This window comes from Pleurodeles waltl, chromosome 12 (genome assembly GCF_031143425.1).
Source record: "Pleurodeles waltl isolate 20211129_DDA chromosome 12, aPleWal1.hap1.20221129, whole genome shotgun sequence".
Lineage (NCBI taxonomy): Eukaryota > Metazoa > Chordata > Amphibia > Caudata > Salamandridae > Pleurodeles > Pleurodeles waltl.
Genome location: NC_090451.1, coordinates 293,440,340 through 293,462,135, shown reverse-complemented (window position 1 = coordinate 293,462,135; position 21,796 = coordinate 293,440,340).

The window sequence follows — 21,796 nt, the reverse complement described above, 5'->3', positions numbered from 1 at the left end:
TGATTGCTTACCTACTAGTATGCCATTGCCATTTTGTCCATCCTAAAGTGTTGGTTGATGGTAGAATGCCAGAAAATGTAGACATCATGCACACTTCCAAGATACTTGGCCAGCACATTGGTGAATAGTCCCTTGTGATCCACAGTGGCCTGCATGTTGATTGAATGTGTGTGCTTTCTTTTTCTGCACACGCATTTGGTTTCAGCAGGAAGGGCAAGTAGCACATGTGTGCTATCCATGGCACACAACACATGTGGGAACCCAGCAACTCCATAAAGTCCCCATTTGATTTCCTGCTACAGTTGCTCGGTTTTGAGGAAAAGGATAAGGCGAGGAGTAAGGCAGATGATGGCATCCAACATGCTTAGCAGTAGGGCTGAGAGAGAGGGCTGTGATAATCCACCATTTCTGTCACAGTTGACTGGAAAGTGCCAGAAATCGGAGGGTGAAGCACAGCCAGGAGCTTGGTCATGGATGATATGTTGGTTGGCCTATGCATCCTTGGTGTGATTGCTGGTTCTATGTCATGAAGCAGCTGCAGGATGGACTCTGGCTTCAGTCGGTAGTACCTGATGACAGTTTCCTCTCTTTCCTCTCATTGGCCAAGGAGGGATACCCATTGTCAATAGATTCCTTCTCTCCTCCTGCAATGCCTCTGTGGTTAGTGTTCTGGTGAAGAAGGGTCCTGCGGTGAGGCTGGCAGTGCTTGGCGTCGTCACTGTCTTCTTCAACTCATGCCTACAGGTCCATGTTTCTCTGGTGGTTGCAAGAGTGCCTAATGTGGGTTTTCCTTTTATACTTGTGCCTTTGCACCATTTTAACGCCTGGTCTGACTAGGCGTTATTTTTTCAGTGCTAATGGGTATTTGCACTGTTTTTCCGATCTGCACAATTTTTTTGCCAGGCTTGTAAATATAGAGTTAGGTGGCTTGCACAATTTTTAAAAAGGGAATGCCTACCCTGCATATCATTTTCAGAATACAGCGCAGGGTTAGGCGGCACTACTGACAAATCGCACAAGGTCCAGGAAAGTGGCATTAAACAGGTGTACCTAGGGAGCTACATTTTTGGCACAGTTGCGCCAAAATATGTGGCACCAATGCGGCGCTAACTCCTTGTAAATCTGGGCCCTGGTTTACGTAGGCAGAGTGTTTTTTGTTTTGCCAATAACTTTGTCACCAATTGACAAATCTTCACGAAACTTTCAAAACTATTTTGTCATTGACTTCATCTGCCATTTGGAAAGTTTCGGGGTGATTGGTCAAGTGAGAGCTGAGAAAACAGGGTGGTCCCAAAACGCATTTTCCCTATTCAATTTCTCACAAGGTTTTTAGACATGACTAAATCCCGAACCGCTAGACTGAATTACAGCAAATTTGGCAGAAGGGTAGCTTTTGGTCCAGAAAGTGTGCTTTTTGTTATTTAGTGTAAAACGCGCCATAGCAAGGCCTTGATTGTCTGGTCGCAACTTGACAAAAACAGTTTCTGTATTGGGAAAAGGTACCCAGGTCTGAAAGGTAGGGTGTAAACTAAATGAAGCGGTCAGGTTAGAGCTCCTGACCTCATATGTGTGCTATAGATGTAACAAAAGTATGTATAATGGGCAACAAAATGCCAGAAAATGTTTTTTTAGCATGGGCTGATGCACCCACTTGGCTCAGCATGGTCCCCATGTACATCTGTGGCAGATTCGCCGATTTTGCAGCATATAAAAAAAAAAAGATATATATATATATGTATATATATATATATATACTCACACACCCACTCTCAGACCCCCACAGACACTCACACACCCACTGACAGACCCACTCACTTTTGTACATCCTGGCAGAAAATCCAATTCCATTCTTCGAGGGGGCGGATTAGGTAACTCTGCCTTATACATATCCTCCTAAATTGCATGATTGGCACATGGCTAAATTATTCTCCCATTTAGCTCCTTGTGGTGTTCATGTGAACAATGAGAGGCTCCTGAAATGCACACAGGCTTGCAACCATGAGCAACATTTGCCTGCAGTTAGTCTGGTTTCTAGTTGCAATTGAGGCTTCTGGCAACATTTTGTGATGCCACCAATCATGAGTGGCTGAGGCTGCTTCTTGAATGGAGTTTCTACTCAAGAAGGAGCTAAATCATCTAAAAAATACTGTTTCACATTGACATTCCACTCAAACAGATAAGGGTTGTTTTTTTAGGAAGTAAACATTTTTTTATTATTTGTTTTCAACAGGAAAGAAATGCACAGAAACTCCAACTTCCTCTTCCTGTCTAAAAGGCTTCTCCTACTGCTTCATCCATTTTCTGTTTTTTATTTAGATTTTAAGGTGAAAGGATCTTTCTCTTCACAATTCCTGATATACAGGTACTATTAGATTTTATTTAGGACTTTGGTGGTCATTCTGACCCTGGCGGTCTTTGACCGCCAGGGCGGAGGACCGCGGGAGCACCGCCGACAGGCCGGCGGTGCTCCAATGGGGATTCCGACCGCGGCGGTAAAGCCGCGGTCGGACCGGCACCACTGGCGGGGTCCCGCCAGTGTACCGCCGCCCCATTGAATCCTCCGCGGCGGCGCAGCTTGCTTCACCGCCGCGGGGATTCCGACCCCCCCTACCGCCATCCAGATCCCGGCGGTCGGACCGCCGGGATCCGGATGGCGGTAGGGGGGGTCGCGGGCCCCTGGGGGCCCCTGCAGTGCCCATGCCACTGGCATGGGCATTGCAGGGGCCCCCGTAAGAGGGCCCCTACAAGTATTTCACTGTCTGCTGCGCAGACAGTGAAATACGCGACGGGTGCAACTGCACCCGTCGCACAGCTTCCACTCCGCCGGCTCGATTCCGAGCCGGCTTCATCGTGGAAGCCTCTTTCCCGCTGGGCTGGCGGGCGGTCTGAAGGCGACCGCCCGCCAGCCCAGCGGGAAAGTCAGAATTACCGCCGCGGTCTTTCGACCGCGGAACGGTAATCTGACGGCGGGACTTTGGCGGGCGGCCTCCGCCGCCCGCCAAGGTCAGAATGAGGGCCTTTGTTTTTGTGACATGACAAGTAAATTAAAAAAAAAAAAACTTTGAATGACGGTGTAGTTAGATAGAGTACATGCATCAGTAAATATTTATACTTTTAACCTGTTTTTAAATTTGATTGTGGTTGTGGTAGGTAGCCTGAAGTTGCATTAATGGCCTAGGATTTTTTTGCATTTAATTGTTTATCTTTTATAAGGGAAAAAGGTTGCACAGTTAAGTACAATTTCTCCATGTTTGTTAAATTTGCAATATTCATTTTACCATGTGACCTTATCTGCCCATGGGTCATCCAGTCAGTACTAGTCATTGGGTATATCAAAGAACTGCTTCTGTTTTATATGTTGTTTTAAAGCATCTATGATTTAGGACAGGGACGGTATTGATTTAAATCATGCAAAATGTGTTCTGTGGGTTTCACTTTTTTTCTTCAGAATGTGTATTTTATTTTGTTGGGTTAATATATTTTTTGATGCAGTGGGGGGATGTGTGTTGTTGTAAAATAGTTATAGCTGACTTAATTTTTGTTTTCGGCACTGCTGAATTAATGGAAGTGTTCTACATTGTTTGCAATGTCTCTTTTGTCTGGTTTGTGTGTATGTGTGTGTGTGTATGTGTATATGGCTATCTATGAGTGTGCGTGTCAGTGTGTGGTTACGTGTGTGTTGCCCTTGCCACCTGTTACCAATTGGCTTGTTGCGTGTGAGTAGGTACTTTGACATTTTACAACAGTGACAGGTAAGTGTGTGTAATCACAATAGCTGTTGTCGTCGTCGTCTCAGATTATGAAGTTGATGGGTGAGCAGCGTAAAGATGTGTGGTTCAGGTTCCATGGCGGGTCCAGGCAAATATGGCTTCCTGAAAGTGAGTTTCTTCTTTTCTACAGTTATTTTCCACCTAGGTTTACGTGGTGGTGCGACCGAGGTGAAAACCTTGGCAGTGTCCAATCTCATAATCTGTCCTGCGGAAACATGGTCTCTGCTAGCTTGCAGGTGGCTACCATTGTCCGTGGCAGCCTGACTGCAGTGGCGGTGCAAGCAGTGGTTTAACTGTATCCTGTTGTGAATACCGCCATGGTCATAATTTGTCGGTCTTCTCCGCCAGCTTGTTGGCAGTACACATGGTGGTCCTGAGACCACCAGACTCATAATCAGGCCCTTACTGTTTAAGCCTAGAATATTTTCTATTAAGAAGTTTATTACAGTATTCTTTATGGGCACTGACAGTTCTCGCAGACTAGACAGATTCTAGAGTCTGTTCTTTTAGCTATACACAGACTAAGGGCCTGATTACAACTTTGGAGGATGGTGTTAAACCGTCCCAAAATTGACGGATATACCACCTACCGTATTACGAGTTCCATAGGATATAATGGACTCGTAATACGGTAGGTGGTATATCCGCCACTTTTGGGACGGTTTAACACCGTCCTCCAAAGTTGTAATCAGGCCCTAAATATTTTACTTTTATTAATTTAAAATATTAGAATAGGAATAGCTTATAGGACACGCTTACTGCAATTTTATGTAACTTTGATTGACTAATAAAGACAAACTAAACATTGGGATGAGAGAATAAAACTTGTAAAATATATTTAAAACTCTCATTATTGATTCCTATAATAATATTGAATATATTGTTGTTGTTGAATTGCAGCTTTCACCCTATACCCATGCCCAAGATCTCCTCTTGGGGGCCATAGGAGGTGCTGAGTAGTTTAACAATTTTATGGTTCTCTGCTCTCACATAATTAACACACCCTTTGCGACTAGCTTGCAATTTGTCAGTAGGTGACTTCCTTTTACCCTAGTCAAATGTGTAGTGTTAGCCTACTTAAAACCTGGTAATTGTGGCTGACAATGTGTGAAACATGGGAACTATGGTTTATTCCTCTAACATAATTTAGGAATTTTTACAGCGCAATCACTTATAGAAAATATTTGTGATTATTTGAAATGACCATAGGAACCATGATGAACCATCCTCTGCTTTCTCTTTGCTCAGAACATCCCCAGAAGCAATGAGCCACCACGTTATATGACCATTGAGCTGAATTAATATTTACTAAGCATAATTTAGTTAATATGTTGTAATCATTTCCAGAAAAGATTTGCGAAAGGAGAATGTTTGCATACAGTGTACGTTCATGAGTGCAGCTTACACCAATAATTAGGCACTGACAAAAGTCAGGCTCTATTCACTTAATGTGGGAAGTGGTATGGGGTTGGAAAAAAATCAGGTGAAGAGGTAAGGGCAGCCAGTTCAAATATGCCAATGCGGTGTCACAGAGCCCCCTAAATAAAAAGCCTGTAATGTGATCTGTCAGCAACTTCACAGCTTAGCACCGTAGACTCTGCCATCTAATTAAACTAGAATGAAGGAATCCATGTCCAGATGTGGGTGCCCTATCTGCAAAACCTAAATAGAGTCATAGCATTGGACCCCCACACAAACATAATAGCCATGGTTGACCAATGAGGGTAAACAATGCCACAAGAAGCCCTCATAATACTCCATGACATAACATTGCATGCACCCTTATCATAGCCGATAAAATTTCCAGACACCGCATGACTACTTCTAGAAAAGGATGGAAAAGACAAGGGAAATACTGAACTATTGTGAATGGGTTAAACAATGTATGGTTAAGCCTCAAACCCATCTTCCTTATTCAATAAATCACACAATATGCATGTAATATGAAGAACAAGGAAATTACGATTATAAATCACAAGCATTGTAAGGATCTTTTAACAATGACACAAATGTTCCAACAGTCATCTGCCAAAATCTGTAGACTACTAACATCAGAAGATCATAGAATAAAATGGAATGTGAAGCAAAGTTCAAAGAAACTATATGGAGGAATTGTTTTGAAGGCTGGATGGGCTGCAAAGCAGAAAGCAGGACATATAGAATGAGGAAATAATGGGGAGAAATAAAGATATTTCTCCCTGCTGTGTCACTCTTATGCCACTCCTGAGGTGGCGTAGGAATCTGACGCATTCCCAGACTTGTAAATCTGGGAATGTGTCATATTCCTTTGTGTTCCATGGGTGTTGCTTGGGAACACCCCAAGCAACACCCATGGAACACCCCTTCCATGCAGTGTTATGCATGAAAGGTGTCCATATTTACAAGGCCATGAAAAGCCACACAAGGTAGCTTTGTGTTGGCCTCGTAAATATGGGCTGGCACACTGCACCACTGGATCATAAAAGAAATGATGCTCAGGTGGTGCAGTGTGCTGCTAGGGCCTCGTAAATGAGGCCCATAGTTTTATAAACCCTGAGAGGAGACAAAGGGGGTCATTCTGACCCTGACGGGCGGCGGAGGCCGCCCGCCAGAGTTCCCCCCTCCAGAACACCGCTCCGCGGTCATAAGACCGCTGCGGTGATTCTGCCTTTTGCACTGGGCTGGCGGGCGGCCGCCAAAAGGCCGCCCGCCAGCCCAGTGCAAAAGGGCCTTCCCACGAGGACGCCGGCTCAGAATTGAGCCGGCGGAGTGGGAAGGTGCGACGGGTGCAGTGGCACCCGTCACGTATTTCAGTGTCTGCAATGCAGACACTGAAATACAATGTGGGGCCCTCTTATGGGGGCCCCTGCAGTGCCCATGCCATTGGCATGGGCACTGCAGGTGCCCCCAGGGGCCCCACGACAACCCATACCGCCATCCTGTTCCTGGCGGGAGAACCGCCAGGAACAGGATGGCGGTATGGGCTGTCAGAATCCCCCATGGCGGCGCAGCAAGCTGCGCCGCCATGGGGGATTCCCAGGGCAGCGGAAAACTGGCGGGAGACCGCCGGTTTTCCCTTTCTGACCACGGCGAAACCGCCGCGGTCAGAATGCCCTGCGGGGCACCGCCAGCCTGTTGGCGGTGCTCCCGCCGACCCTGGCCCCGTCAGAATCACCCCCAAAGTATCCTGAAATTCTTACTCTGAGTGTGCCCTTACAGCAAGTGATGCCAGAAGCATAACAAATACTGATAGAGGTGAAGAATCTGAGAAGGTAGGAACAGCCATAGCTTTCTCATCATTGCATGTTATTACCCTACCTTTGTATGCAAATTCAAACTTTGTAGTTTCCTCAGCTGCAATTATCAGCTTACTAACTGGGGTAACAGGGGTGATCTGACAGTGCTGAAATGCCAGCTCTCAACCAGTGGGTGAAGGTCTCACTGCAGTGGTTCACACACACTACATGAGGGCCTGACTGAATGATCAGCATTCCCTAAGCATCAGCACAGAGTGCAACACTGGGCACAAGGATGCATGCTGCACTCCAGGTCCGGCGCTGCATCCCAAAGCACAGGCGCTGTCCATCTTAACAACACCTAATGCAGCCCAAAACAGCTGGCTAGTCCATTTGTCCAGTGCATGAAGGAAGGATGGCCATCTTAGAAGAATAAAGAAGTTGTGCTACTGATGGCAAGACAAGATCCAATAGAATCCAGGTGTGGGCAAACACAAACAAAGGAATTCCTTAAATGTATAGGAGGAAGAAAAGAAGTAAAGTAAAATAAAGAATAAACAATGGTGACAGAGCTTAACCTTCCCAACCTTAGACACAAGTGGGGATGTGATCATTCCAGAAGCAACCAACACATACAATACATACTGCACACCAATTAGGTGGTCCAGGCATGTAACAAAGCTCAGTTGCTGGAAATTGGATTACTGGACGGGGGAGGTAAAACCCGACTTGAGCAGTCACCATAATCTTTGTCAGGGTGAAACCCAAGGAAACCCCAAATTAACATATGCTGAACTCTCTAGTAGCTTGGCACAAAGGCAGTCAAGCTTGTATAAATTATTTACATAGCACTTCAAACAGTACAAAAGTGAGGACAGAACACAAAAAAATCTCACAAGAATTCTAAAACAATAGACACCAAAATTACAAAAATTCAATCAGTAGAACTGGAGATATGAAATTTTAAAGATTTCAGGTAGGTAAAACACTTAAAAGCACAAAGTGTCAGTGGCAGTTATCTGGTCATGTAAGGCTGAGTAGAAGCAACAAGTTCAAACCAACCATGATGAGTGCATACTAGATAAAAGGATCAAGTTAATCCTACTGAAAGAGTTAACTTTCAAATCCAGAGCAAAGAGTTCTGTTTGCTGTGGAAGAGTATCGCAAATGGTTGTCAGTGTAACATGAAGGCGAGGCTGGGCATCGTGTGCAGTCATCACTAAAGCATGAAGATCCTGTCAGGTGTCACAGTCAGTCATTGCAGAAGCTTTGTGTTGGTGGTTACCATGGGCTACTGATGTTGTAGCACAAAGTGTACATGTGGTGTTGAACGGTGTCCCTGATGGCCGCTGTGGCACAAAGAGTCGGGTTTAGTGAAGCTTCGTGTTGTGGACAATGTGGGTAGCAAGATTTTGGTGTGAACATGCCTGTTGCAGCCACAGAGCCCAAAACGTCAGGATTTCTCCTTTTCTTTGAAGAGGAGCTCAACTGATGCCACATGAGGGGTCCGTGACCTGAGGGGTGCCTCTTAGGGATAAGGAACTCACTCCAGCAGAGGTCAGCCGGGGTCAGGCAGGTCCAGTCACACACCCAGGCAGCAGGTCAGCTAGGCAGATGCTGGGAGCCTCTGGAACTTGTTATGTCTTTGTAGCTCAGAATAGGAGGCCAGTCAGCTTACCCCTGCAGTCACTTCAGCCTGAGATGGAGGGTTCAGGTCCAATCTTTATTCTCAGCAAGCAGGGCAGCAGTCAAAGGGGCAGCAGAGTAGCTGGGTGGCAGTTAGGCAGTCCTTCTGTCAGCAGAGCAACACAGCAGTCCTTCTTCTGTAGTATCCACAGGTCAGGAGTGTACTGAAGAGTGGGTCTGAAGGTACTATTTTGAATCCTGGTGCTTTCTTTGAAGAAGGAGAAGTTTCTGAAAATTCCATTTGAAATCCTTGACAGTTCCTGCTTCCCCTGCCTTTAAGCTGGCTTGCATTAACAGTGCAGTGATGATAAGTCCAAAGGTATAGCACATTTGATATTGGGATGTGCTGATCAATTTGAAGACTGGGGTATTGCAGTTACAAAATACAAAACAGACTGTTACCGAAAACCTTTACTACTGTCTTCAGGCTCCAAAACCATCACTAAAGGAGTGACACCACACTCTCTTCTGCAGGTGGCCAGGGGATCTTTAATATCCTCACAAATTGACCTTGATCTAGTAAACAAGCCCAGCCATAAGCAATGGAATTGGCTGGAAACAACCTTAAATGTCCCATATAGAATGTGATCACATGGTCATCACTGCCACAAAAGGTTCAGCAAACTTCTTTCGACTTTTGTCATGGAATATAGCTAGGGCCAAATCAGTCTTACATTAAGACGCTCCTCCACACAAGTGGCGATCATATGACATCATTGCTTTAAAGCAAACTTGGTGAATAGAGCCAATGCATTTGTTAGTTTATATACATCACCATATCCATGCTGGAAAACAGGTAGATTTGGGAGACCTAAGGGATGACTTGCGGTCTATATTTCTTTATCAATAGACACCATCTCTGACCAACTGCCATCCTCTACCTCCCGCATTCAAATTATAAAAATAAGTGACTGGAAGAAACCCAAAACGGAACCCATATTGCAATGCAATGTATATGCAGACTCCAATGCTAAGGAGAAGCAAAATCTCTATACCAACTTAATTACAATAATAACAGAGATAAAATGTGCACATCCCACCTGGGAGATAATTATAACAGGTGATTTTAATGGAAATATATTCTATACCCCAGGAGAAGATGATAAGTTATTAGCAGACAATGTTTTCTAGAAATTACGTGACCAGAAATTCCCCTGTCCCAAAAGTTATGATATTAAGGGTGAGCGGCTCATCACTGCCTTAGAGCACTTAGGCCTCAGAGTGATCAACAGACAATAACCCTCTGAATTATACCTATCACAGAGCAACTACACAATCTTATCTAGACTACACAATCCTTCCCCTCTCCTTTATGCCATTTTTGAGAACATTTGCAATAGAATACACTTCCATAATTTATCATGCTTATCAAAGCATGACATTAAGTATAAATCTCCCAAAGCATATTGAAAATCAGCCTGACATTGATTTCCTCAAAAGTATCAATTTAAAAAAACGTAAGTGAACTAATGACACCCTAGTAGATCTATCCAGGCTACCAAAAGATCTGCTGGAAAACTCATGCTCACTAACGAACAGTCACAAAGAATGGTGGGATATTTTTTCCACAAAGCTGCTTTCACAAGCCCCACTAGTTAAGAAGGCTCAAAACATTTATCAGACATCAAACTGCCCTATCATCAATAGCCATCACTTTAAGGACAGAGCTTAAAAAGTCAATTAGTTCCTTAAGGAAGGTAGACGATCAGACATGTATAACATGGGACACAATAAGAACATTAAGGAAGGATTACAACAAGCACGTCTGGGAAGTTCGAAGGAGGAAGGACAAAGACTTTTTGGTGAAGCTTATTCACAGTTCAAGACAAATAAACACCAGTACCTCTAGGGATACAGTAAAAGCTTTGGTGAGATCCATAAAGCAAATAAACAACTTAAATTTGCCAAAGGAAACCTGGGTTACTTACTCATCTGCTCAATCGTTTGTCACATCATCATTGGTATCTTTCTGTTATAGCTTCTTGACCACAGCAATACATATGGATATTCCTCTGGCAGTGGAAAGTAGCACCCCTATCACTTCTCATGATAATAAAATAAAATCCTTTGAAAACTGAGTTGTCGTTTTAGTCCTAAAATGAGGTACAAAAGATAATAGCTATGGGACGGAGAGATAGGGCCCCAGGCCCAAATGGCATCCCCTAGGTCATTTTTAAAAGTGACCCCAAATACTCACCAATAGTGTTGTCTCCACTTTTCAGAGAAGTATCTTCTGCTGGTATAATACTGTCCAGCTCGAGGAGATCAATAATACATCCAATATTCAAAGGTGGGGATCGATTAGCACCAGCAAACTATCGGCTTGTAGCCCTAATAAATTCTGAAGCCAACTATTACGCATCTTTAATCTTGCAAGATCTTAAGGAATGGTCATATGATAACAGTCTAGTACCAGCAAATCAAATAAGCTTCAAAAAGTGCTTCAGCACCACTTCGAACATCTTAGCTCTAAGTGTACTAGCTGAGAAATGTAATCAAACAAGGAAAAAAATTATGCTTTTGCTTTGTTGACTTTAAGTCAACATTTGACCGTATCGAATGTGGGCTGTTATAGTGTAAATTGAAGGCAATGAGTATTCCCGACATTCTTTTATGGGCCATAGAACAGCTATAAACAAATACACGTATTAATGTTAAAATGGGTGATGGGTCTAACCTTTTGCGGGAAATTCCAACAGCAGAGGGCTTGAAAAGGAATGCGTATTGGCATTCCATCTCTTCAAACTTTTCATGGCTTTCTCATTGCTATTTCATTTTTTCATAACATGTCAAAAAGACTAAGGCCCTCATTATGACCCTAGAGGACGATGGGATTTTGGAGAAAAGTACTGCCAACAGGCTGGCGGTAATTTTCCCCAAAATATGACATTGGCGGTTTGGCTCAAGCCAAGTCACCAATGTACCACTCCGTCCGCCAGGGTGGTAACAGCTGCTGGGCTGGAGACTTCAGTCTCCAGCCAGGCGTCCGTCACTGTCCCACCCGCGGGATTATGACCCTGCTTTCTCCATGGTTTTCGTGGCTTCCTGAACACCACGAAAACCATGGCAGTAGGCACTATCAGTGCCAGGGAATTCCTTCCCTGTCACTGATAGGGGTCTCCCCTGCCCCCTTCACCCTCCCCAAACTCCTCCCACACCCTCCCCCTACCACTCCAGACCCCCTACAACATACACACACATTCACGCACCAACATACACACACATACACACATTCATACCCACATTCACCCACGCATGTATACAGCCATTCACACACACATCCACATCCACTGGCATACATACAAGCACACACACATTCACACAACACAACATACATGGTCATATAATAACAGTCTAGTACCAGCAAATCAAACAAGCTTTAAAAAGTGCTTCGGCACCACTTGGAACCTCTTAGCTCTAAGAATACTAGCTGAGAAATGTAATCAAACAAGGAAACAAATTATACTTTTGCTTTGTCGATTTAAGTCAACATTTGACCGTATCGACTGTGGGCTGTTGTAGTGCAAATTGAAGGCAATGAGTATTCTCAACATTCTTTTACGGGATATAGAACAGCTATATACAAATACATGTATTAAGGTTAAAATGGGTGATGGGTCCAAGCTTTTGCAGGAAATTCCAACAGCAATGTGCTTGAAAAAAGAATGCGTATTGGCATCGCATCTCTTCAAACCTTTCAGGGCTTTTTCATGGCTCTTTAATTTTTTCATGACATCTCAAAAAGACTAAGGCCCTCATCATGACCCTTGCGGTTGGTGGTATTTTGAAGAAAAGTACTGCCAACAGGCTGGCGGTAATCTTCCCCAAAATATGACATTGGCGGTTTGGCTCAAGCCAAGCCGCCAATGTACCACTCCGTCCGCCAGGGTGGTAAAAGCCACTGGGCTGGAGACTTCAGTCTCCAGCCAGGCGGCCGTCACTGTCCCACCCGTGGGATCATGACCCTGCTTTCTTCATGGTTTTTGTGACTTCCTGACCGCCATGAAAACCATGGCAGTAGGCACTATCAGTGCCAGGGAATTCCTTCCCTGTCACTGATAGGGGTCTCCCCTGCCCTCCTCACCCTCCTCAAACTCCTCCCACACCCTCCCCCTACCACTCCAGACCCCCTACGACATACACACACATTCACGCACCAACATACACACACATACATACACTCATACCCACATTCACCCACGCATGTATACAGCCATTCACACACACATCCACATCCACTGGCATACATACAAGCACACACACATTCACATAACACAACATACATGGTCATATAATAACAGTCTAGTACCAGCAAATCAAACAAGCTTCAAAAAGTGCTTCGGCACTACTTTGAACATCTTAGCTCTAAGAATACTAGCTGAGAAATGTAATCAAACAAGGAAAGAAATTATACTTTTGCTTTGTCGTTTTAAGTCTACATTTGACCGTATCGACTGTGGGCTGTTGTAGTGCAAATTGAAGGCAACGGGTATTCTCAACATTCTTTTACGGGCTATAGAACAGCTACATACAAATACATGTATTAAGGTTAAAATGGGTGATGGGTCCAAGCTTTTGCGGGAAATTCCATCAGCAATGGGCTTGAAAAAAGAATGCGTATTGGCATCCCATCTCTTCAAACCTTTCAGGGCTTTTTCATGGCTCTTTAATTTTTTCATGACATCTCAAAAAGACTAAGGCCCTCATCATGACCCTTGTGGAGGGTGGTATTTTGAAGAAAAGTACTGCCAACAGGCTGGCGGTATCTTTCCCAAAATATGACATTGGCGGTTTGGCTCAAGCCAAGCTGCCAATGTACCACTCCGTCCGCCAGGGTGGTAAAAGCCGCCTCCAGCCACGCGGGCGTCACTGTCACTCCCGTGGGATTGTGACCCCGCTTACCTCCATGGTTTTCGTGGCTTCCTGACCACCACGAAAACCATGGTGGTAGGCACTATCAGTGCCAGGGAATTCCTTCCCTGTCACTGATAGGGGTCTTCCCTGCCCCTCCCCCAGAATCCTCCACCACCCTCCCCCTCCCACTCAAGACTCCCCCACGACATACACACACATTCACACACCAACATACACACGCATACACACACTCATACCCACATTCACCCATGCATGCATACATCCATTCACACACACATCCACACCCACTGACATACATACAAGCACACACACATTCACACAACACAACATACAAGCAAACTCACACCCATTCATGCACACACACATTACACACACCACACACCCGCATGCACGCACACATAAACATACACCCACACCCCCACATACACAAACAACACCTCCTACCCCCCCCCCTGTCGGAGCACCCAACTTACCTGCTTGCAGGGGTCCTCTGGCAGGAGACGGGACGTGGCACTGCTGCCAAGAGCAGTGTCCACCTGCAGAACACCGCCAGTCCGTATCCAGGTGGTCTACTGGTGTGGCGCTGCTGCTGGCAGCAGCACCACATTAACGCCGCCCGCCACCATGGAGGCAGCCAGAATTCCGCCAGCCCTCTGGCAGAATTCCAGCTACAGTCATAATATGGTAGATGGTAGGTAGCCACGGCGACGGTGTTTTGGCAATAAAAATATGGTACACCATTAGAGCAACTCAGGATAACATCTTAAATAGTGCCTTACAGTCAGCTGTGGAAACTGGCCCCTGTTCTAATCATTATACATTTCTTTATACATTATTAAAGTATACAGATTTAGAGGAATTATGGAAAAAATGTGTCTATTTCAGAATTCAAGCATATGGTTTCACTCAGCTACAGAAGATAAAAATATATTTTGGAAAAGGACACATGCGTGGATGGTGGTTAATACCTATGATGAGATGAAGGCAGCTGCATACTTAAGCCACACCTTCTCACCTCGTTTTAATAAAATGTTAATGGTGCAATGCTTCGGTCAGCTTCCGTGTCTTGCAGAGCTTCCAAAATAGAAGTATAATGGCCCAATAACATGCTGGTTTTGTGGAAATGGAAAAGAAAATCGAATACACCTGCTACGTATTTTCCCTTCCCTGTGTCAACCACGGGTCAAGCCACTTAGAGGAAGTTCTTTGGACAGCGCAATTTGAACATGTAGGACTGCATTGAGTAGGTGTCTCAATCCTGAAGATGCTTGATTAAACTGTAAACTAATTAAATTTTTTATGACATATGAAAAGACTGTGAACATTGACCAGGTTCACACTGTAATAACCATCATTTACTATGCATCAGTACTTTGGATCATTTTGTTTTAAATTAATACTTATTAACTGTTTTATGCTTGTAAATTGATTTTGTGCTCTTGATCTTAAATTTTTGTAATGTATTATTTGACTACATACAATGAACTATTACTTACTTACTTACTTTCAAAGTTGGCAAGTCCTTTTTGTGAAGGGAGAGCACAGACTATTCAATTGTAGGTGGGTTGTGCCCAGCTCCACCCCACCATCCTGTCAATTGATGGCCTATCAAAGCACACCTAATCCCTCTATTAAGTGGTTGTCAGAGAAGAATAAACAAATTCACTTTACCATTTAACCCCTTCGCTGCCAGGCCTTTTCCCCCTCATGTGCCAGGCCTTTTTTTGCCTATTTGGGGCAGTTCGCGCTTAGGCCCTTATAACTTTTTGTCCACATAAGCTAACCAAGCCAAATTTGCGTCCTTTTTTCCAACATCCTAGGGATTCTAGAGGTACCCAGACTTTGTGGGTTCCCCTGAAGGAGGCCAAGAAATTAGCCAAAATACAGTGAATATTTCGTTTTTTTCAAAAAAATTAGAAAAAGTGGCTGCAGAAGAAGGCTTGTGGTTTTTCCCCTGAAAATGGCATCAACGAAGGGTTTGCTGTGCTAAACTCAGCAGCTTCCCAGCTTTCAGGAACAGGCAGACTTGAATCAGAAAACCCAATTTTGCAACACAATTTTGGCATTTTACTGGGACATACCCCATTTTTGCAATTTTATGTGCTTTCAGCCTCCTTCCAGTCAGTGACAGAAATGGGCATGAAACCAATGCTGGATCCCAGAAACCTAAACATTTCTGAAAAGTAGACAAAATTCTGAATTCAGCAAGGGGTCATTTGTGTAGATCCTACAAGGGTTTCCTACAGAAAATAACAACTGAAAAAGAAAAATATTGAAATTGATGTAAAAAAACATCAATTTTCCCTACGTTTTACTCTGTAACTTTTCCCTGCAATGTCAGATTATCGAAAGCAATATACTGTTACGTCTAATGGACTCCTCTGGTTGCGGGGATATATAGGACTTGTAGGTTCATCAAGAACCCGAGGTACCCAGAGCCAATAAATGAGCTGCACCCTGCAGTGTGTTTTCATTCTATACCGGGTATACAGCAATTCATTTGCTGAAGTATAAAGAGTAAAAAATAGCTAGCAAGAAAACCTTTGTATTTCCAAAAAGGGCACAAGATAAGGTGTTGAGGAGCAGTGGTTATTTGCACATCTCTGAATTCTGGGGTGACCATACTAGCATGTGAATTACAGGGCATTTCTCAAATAGATGTCTTTATTACACACTCTCCTATATTTGGAAGGAAAAAATGTACAGAAAGACAAGGAGCAATAACACTTGTTTTGCTAATCTATGTTCCCCCAAGTCTCCCGATAAAAATGATACCTCACTTGTGTGGGTAGGCCTAGCGCCTGCGACAGGAAACGCCCCAAAACGCAACGTGGACACATCCCATTTTTTAAAAAGAAAACAGAGGTGTTTTTGCAAAGTGCCTATCTGTAGACTTTGGCCTCTAGCTCAGCCGGCACCTAGGGAAACCTACCAAACCTGTGCATTTTTTTAAAATAGAGACCTAGGGGAATCCAAGATGGGGTGACTTGTGGGGCTCGGACCAGGTTCTGTTACCCAGAATCCTTTACAAACCTCAAAATTTGGCTAAAAAAACACATGTTCCTCACATTTCTGTGGCAGAAAGTTCTGAATCTGAGAGGAGCCACAAATTTCCTTCAACCCAGCGTTCCCCCAAGTCTCCCGATAAAAATGATACCTCACTTCTGTGGGTAGGCCTAGCGCCCGCGACAGGAAATGCCCCAAAGCACAACGTGGACACATCCAATTTTTTAAAAGAAAACAGAGGTGTTTTTTGCAAAGTGCCTACCTGTAGATTTTGGCCTCTAGCTCAGCCGGCACCTAGGGAAACCTACCAAACCTGTGCATTTCTGAAAACTAGAGACCTAGAGGAATCCAAGATGGGGTGACTTGTGGGGCTCTGACCAGGTTCTGTTACCCAGAATCCTTTGCAAATCTCAAAATTTGGCTAAAAAAACACATGTTCCTCACATTTCTGTGGCAGAAAGTTCTGGAATCTGAGAAGAGCCACGAATTTCCTTCCACCTAGCGTTCCCCCAAGTCTCCCGATAAAAATGATACCTCACTTCTGTGGGTAGGCCTAGCGCCCGCAACAGGAAATGCCCCAAAGCGCAACATGGACACATCCAATTTTTTTAAAGAAAACAGAGGTGTTTTTTGCAAAGTGCCTACCTGTAGATTTTGGCCTCTAGCTCAGCCGGCACCTAGGGAAACCTACCAAACCTGTGCATTTCTGAAAACTAGAGACCTAGGGGAATCTAAGATGGGGTGACTTGTGGGGCTCTGACCAGGTTCTGTTACCCAGAATCCTTTGCAAACCTCAAAATTTGGCTAAAAAAACACATGTTCCTCACATTTCTGTGGCAGAAAGTTCTGGAATCTGAGAGGAGCCACAAATTTCCTTCCACCCAGCGTTCCCCCAAGTCTCCCGATAAAAATGATACCTCACTTCTGTGGGTAGGCCTAGCGCCCGCGACAGGAAATGCCCCAAAGCGCAACATGGACACATCCAATTTTTTGAAAGAAAACAGAGGTGTTTTTTGCAAAGTGCCTACCTGTAGATTTTGGCCTCTAGCTCAGCCGGCACCTAGGGAAACCTACCAAACCTGTGCATTTCTGAAAACTAGAGACCTAGGGGAATCCAAGATGGGGTGACTTGTGGGGCTCGGACCAGGTTCTGTTACCCAGAATCCTTTGCAAACCTCAAAATTTGGCTAAAAAAACCCATGTTCCTCACATTTCTGTGGCAGAAAGTTCTGCAAACCTCAAAATTTGGCTAAAAAAACACATGTTCCTCACATTTCTGTGGCAGAAAGTTCAGGAATCTGAGAGGAGCCACAAATTTCCTTCCACCCAGCGTTCCCCCAAGTCTTCCGATAAAAATGATACCTCACTTGTGTGGGTAGGACTAGCACTCACGAAAGGAAATGGCCCAAAACACAACGTGGACACATCACATTTTTTCATAGAAAACAGTGCCTACCAGTGGATTTTGGCCTGTAGCTCAGCCGGCAGCTGGGGAAACCTAGCAAACCAGTGCATTTTTGAAAACTAGAAACCCAGGGGAATCCAAGATGTGGTGACTTGCGGGGCTCTGACCAGGTTATGTTACCCAGAATCCTTTGCAAATATCAAAATTTGGCCCAAAAAACACTTTTTCCTCTCATTTCGTTGACAGAAAGTTCTGGAATCTGAGAGGAGCCACAAATTTCCTTCCACCCAGTGTTCCCCTAAGTCTCTCGATAAAAATGGTATCTCACTTCTGTGGGTAGGCCTAGCGCCCACGAAAGGAAATGGCCCAAAACACAGCGTGGACACAACATATTTTTTCACAGAAAACAGAGGTGTTTTTTGCAAAGTGCCTACCTGTGGATTTTGGCCTCTAGCTCAGCCGGCCCCAGGGGGGGCAGAAATGGCCTAAAATAAATTTGCCCCCCAAACCCCCCCCCGGGAGCGACCCTTGCCTACGGGGTCACTCCCCCTGCGTGACATTGGCGCCAAAAAACAAATCCCCGGTGCCTAGTGGTTTCTGCCCCCTTGGGGGCAGATTGACCTAAAATCGACCAATCTGCCTCCAAGGGGGCAGAAATGGTCTAAATACAATTTGCCCCCCAGGGGAGCGACCCTTGCCTGATGGGTCGCTCCCCATCTCTAAAAAAACAAAAAAAAAAAAAAAAAAAACATTTGCCCTGTGGGCAGAAATGGCCTAAAATAAATTTGCCCCCCCAACCCCCACCCCCCCCCGGGCGCGACCCTTGCCTACGGGGTCGCTCCCCCTGCGTGACATTGGCGCCAAAAAACAAATCCCCGGTGCCTAGTGGTTTCTGCCCCCTTGGGGGCAGATTGACCTAAAATCGACCAATCTGCCAAAGTCTAAATACAATTTGCCCCCCAGGGGAGCGACCCTTGCCTGATGGGTCGCTCCCCATCTCTAAAAAATAAATAAAAAATAAAATAAAAATTGCCCTGGCGTTCAGAGGTTTCTGCCGCCCCTGGTGGCAGATCGACCTAATAATAGGCCGATCTGCCCCCGGGGGGGGCAGAAATGGCCTAAAATAAATTTGCCCCCCCAACCCCTACCCCCCCCGGGGGCGACCCTTGCCTACGGGGTCGCTCCCCCTGCGTGACATTGGCGCCAAAAAACAAATCCCCGGTGCCTAGTGGTTTCTGCCCCCTTGGGGGCAGATTGACCTAAAATCGACCAATCTGCCTCCAAGGGGGGCAGAAAAGGTCTAAATACAATTTGCCCCCCAGGGGAGTGACCCTTGCCTGATGGGTCGCTCCCCATCTCTAAAAAAACAAACAAACAAAAACAAAAACACAAAGAAAAAATTGCCCTGGCGCCTAGAGGTTTCTGCCCCCCCTGGGGGCAGATCGGCCTATTAATAGGCCGAGGCAGAAAAGGCCTAAAATAAATATGCCCCCCAACCCCCACCCCCCCCCCGGAGCGACCCTTGCCTACGGGGTCGCTCCCCCTGCGTGACATTGGCGCCAAAAAACAAATCCCCGGTGCCTAGTGGTTTCTGCTCCCAAGGACCTAAAATCAGCCGATCTGCCCCAAAGCGGGCAGAAATGGCCTAAATATAATTTGCCCCTCCAGGGGAGCGACCCTTGTCCAAAGGGTCGCTCCCCATCTGTAAAAAAAAAAAAAAAAAAAAAAAAGAAATCCCTAGTGCCTGGTGGTTTCTGCCCCCTTTGGGGGCAGATCAGCCTAATCAAAATAGGCTGATCGACCCCTCACGGGGGCAGAAATGGCCTAAAATAATCCCCCCCCCCAGGGAGCGACCCTTGCCTAATGGGACGCTCCCCTTGCGTGAAATTCACGCAAAAAAAAAAAACTCCCTGGTGTCTAATGGTTTCTGCCCCCCTTGGGGGCAGATTGGCCTCATCGAAATAGGGCAATCTGTCCCCAAGGTGGGCAGAAATGGCCTAAATATAATTTGCCCCCTAGGGGAGCCACCCTTGCCTAAGGGGTCGCTCCCCACCTAATAAAAAAAAGAAAACATAACAAAAAAAAAATATCCCTGGTGCCTAGAGGTTTCTGCCCCCCTGGGGGCATATCGGCCTAATAACAAGGCTTGCGTGCTGACGTCACAGGGGGGGTTGGGGGGGTCGGGGGTGGAAGGGGAAGGGCTTCCCCTTCCATCCCTGACTTGGGGGGGAACCCCACAGAGGGAGCGCTAGCGCTCCCTCTGGGCTCTGTGACCAGGACATAATGGTTACGTCCTGGGCACAGCAGCACTGTGCCTCAGGACGTAACCATTACATCCTGGGCACAGAACAGTTTAAAAGGGATTTTTAATTAGAACTTCACAGACACCAAACACAAATTGTTTACCTTTTCCCAAACAAAAGTGAGCACTTATTAAATAGAATGAGGTAACCCAATGTTATCCTATGAGGAGGTAGACCTTGCATTAGTAAAAAATTATTTTGTGAGTTTTTCACTACCAGGATTTGTAAAACTCCAAAGTATATGTCCAGCTTTTTACACACACTACACCTTGTCCTACGGGCTGTTTAGAATCTAATCTATGGATGACATATGTATTAAAAAGGGAGGCTCTGGCCTAGCAAAAGGTCTGTTTTGCCAGGTCAAAATGGCAGTTTTAAATCTGTACACACAGGCTGCAATGGCCATCAAGGACATGTTGAAAGGCTATGTAAGTGGTTAGCATTATAAGTGCCGCAGGCCCACTAGTCCCATCACCTAGAAGGGATACCCAGGTTATCCTCAATAGAGCTAAGTGTTGGTGGATCCTCAGATGTGACCATATTACACATGTGCTAAATTCAAAGGAGGAATGCAGTTCTGTGATAATGATCTGATGTCCTCTCCTTGAACTCAGCTTTCTCCACCTTTTCATTTGTAGAGACTTGTTTCATTATGTGCTCAGTGTTGCTGCAGTCTAAGTATTTATTTAACTTAATGTTGAATTGTATCTGTGCTATAATGTGTTTTTTTACAAGTATTGTATATGGAATTGATGTAATGGTGACATTTCATTGCATCACCTTCTATCGGCCCCTTGTTGGTGGGTTACCTTAAATCCTTTGCAAATGTTCTTGTTCCACAATTATTATTTTGCTTCTTTTATTTTTTATCTCTGTGTGGTGTCCCTTCAGGTAGTTTTTTTCTTCCCCCTTTTTTTTACAATATCTTTTTTAGTAAGTATCTATCTATGTTAATGATTTTTTTCTTGTGTAGATATTTTTTCAATATTCATTATTTGATTAAATATACCTCTATATTTATTAGGTTTGATTTTCCATCCAAATCATTCCTTTGGTTAAGTTTTATTTTCCTGTAGCTTCTGACACTGCAGTAGACATGCATATTTTTGGAAGCTTCGTGCATGTGTCCTGTTTTCATCATTCTTTAGCGGTCTCCTGATTGACGCAGACAATCCGGAATAGCTGAATCATACAACTATCAGGTATCTTTTTATAGTGCTCTTGGATGCTTCCTAAGTCACATGTGTCCTAATTATTTGTGATGGCATTTTACAGGAGATTATTAACAGAATCAGTTTTCTATAGGCCCAATTTATACAGGCTTTGCTCCAGTGTTTCCTTAAGTGTACAATCTTTTGGTTCTCCTAGTGATGGATTACTATAGAATTTGCCACCGATTATTGGGAACTCACGTTTTATTTTTCTGAATTTTATTTTTGGTCTGGCTGCAACCATTTCCTCATTTCTTTCAGATTTATTTGATAACCGTAGGTGATGTAAGTAAAGCTTTCCTAGATTTCCTTTTGAAACCCTTTA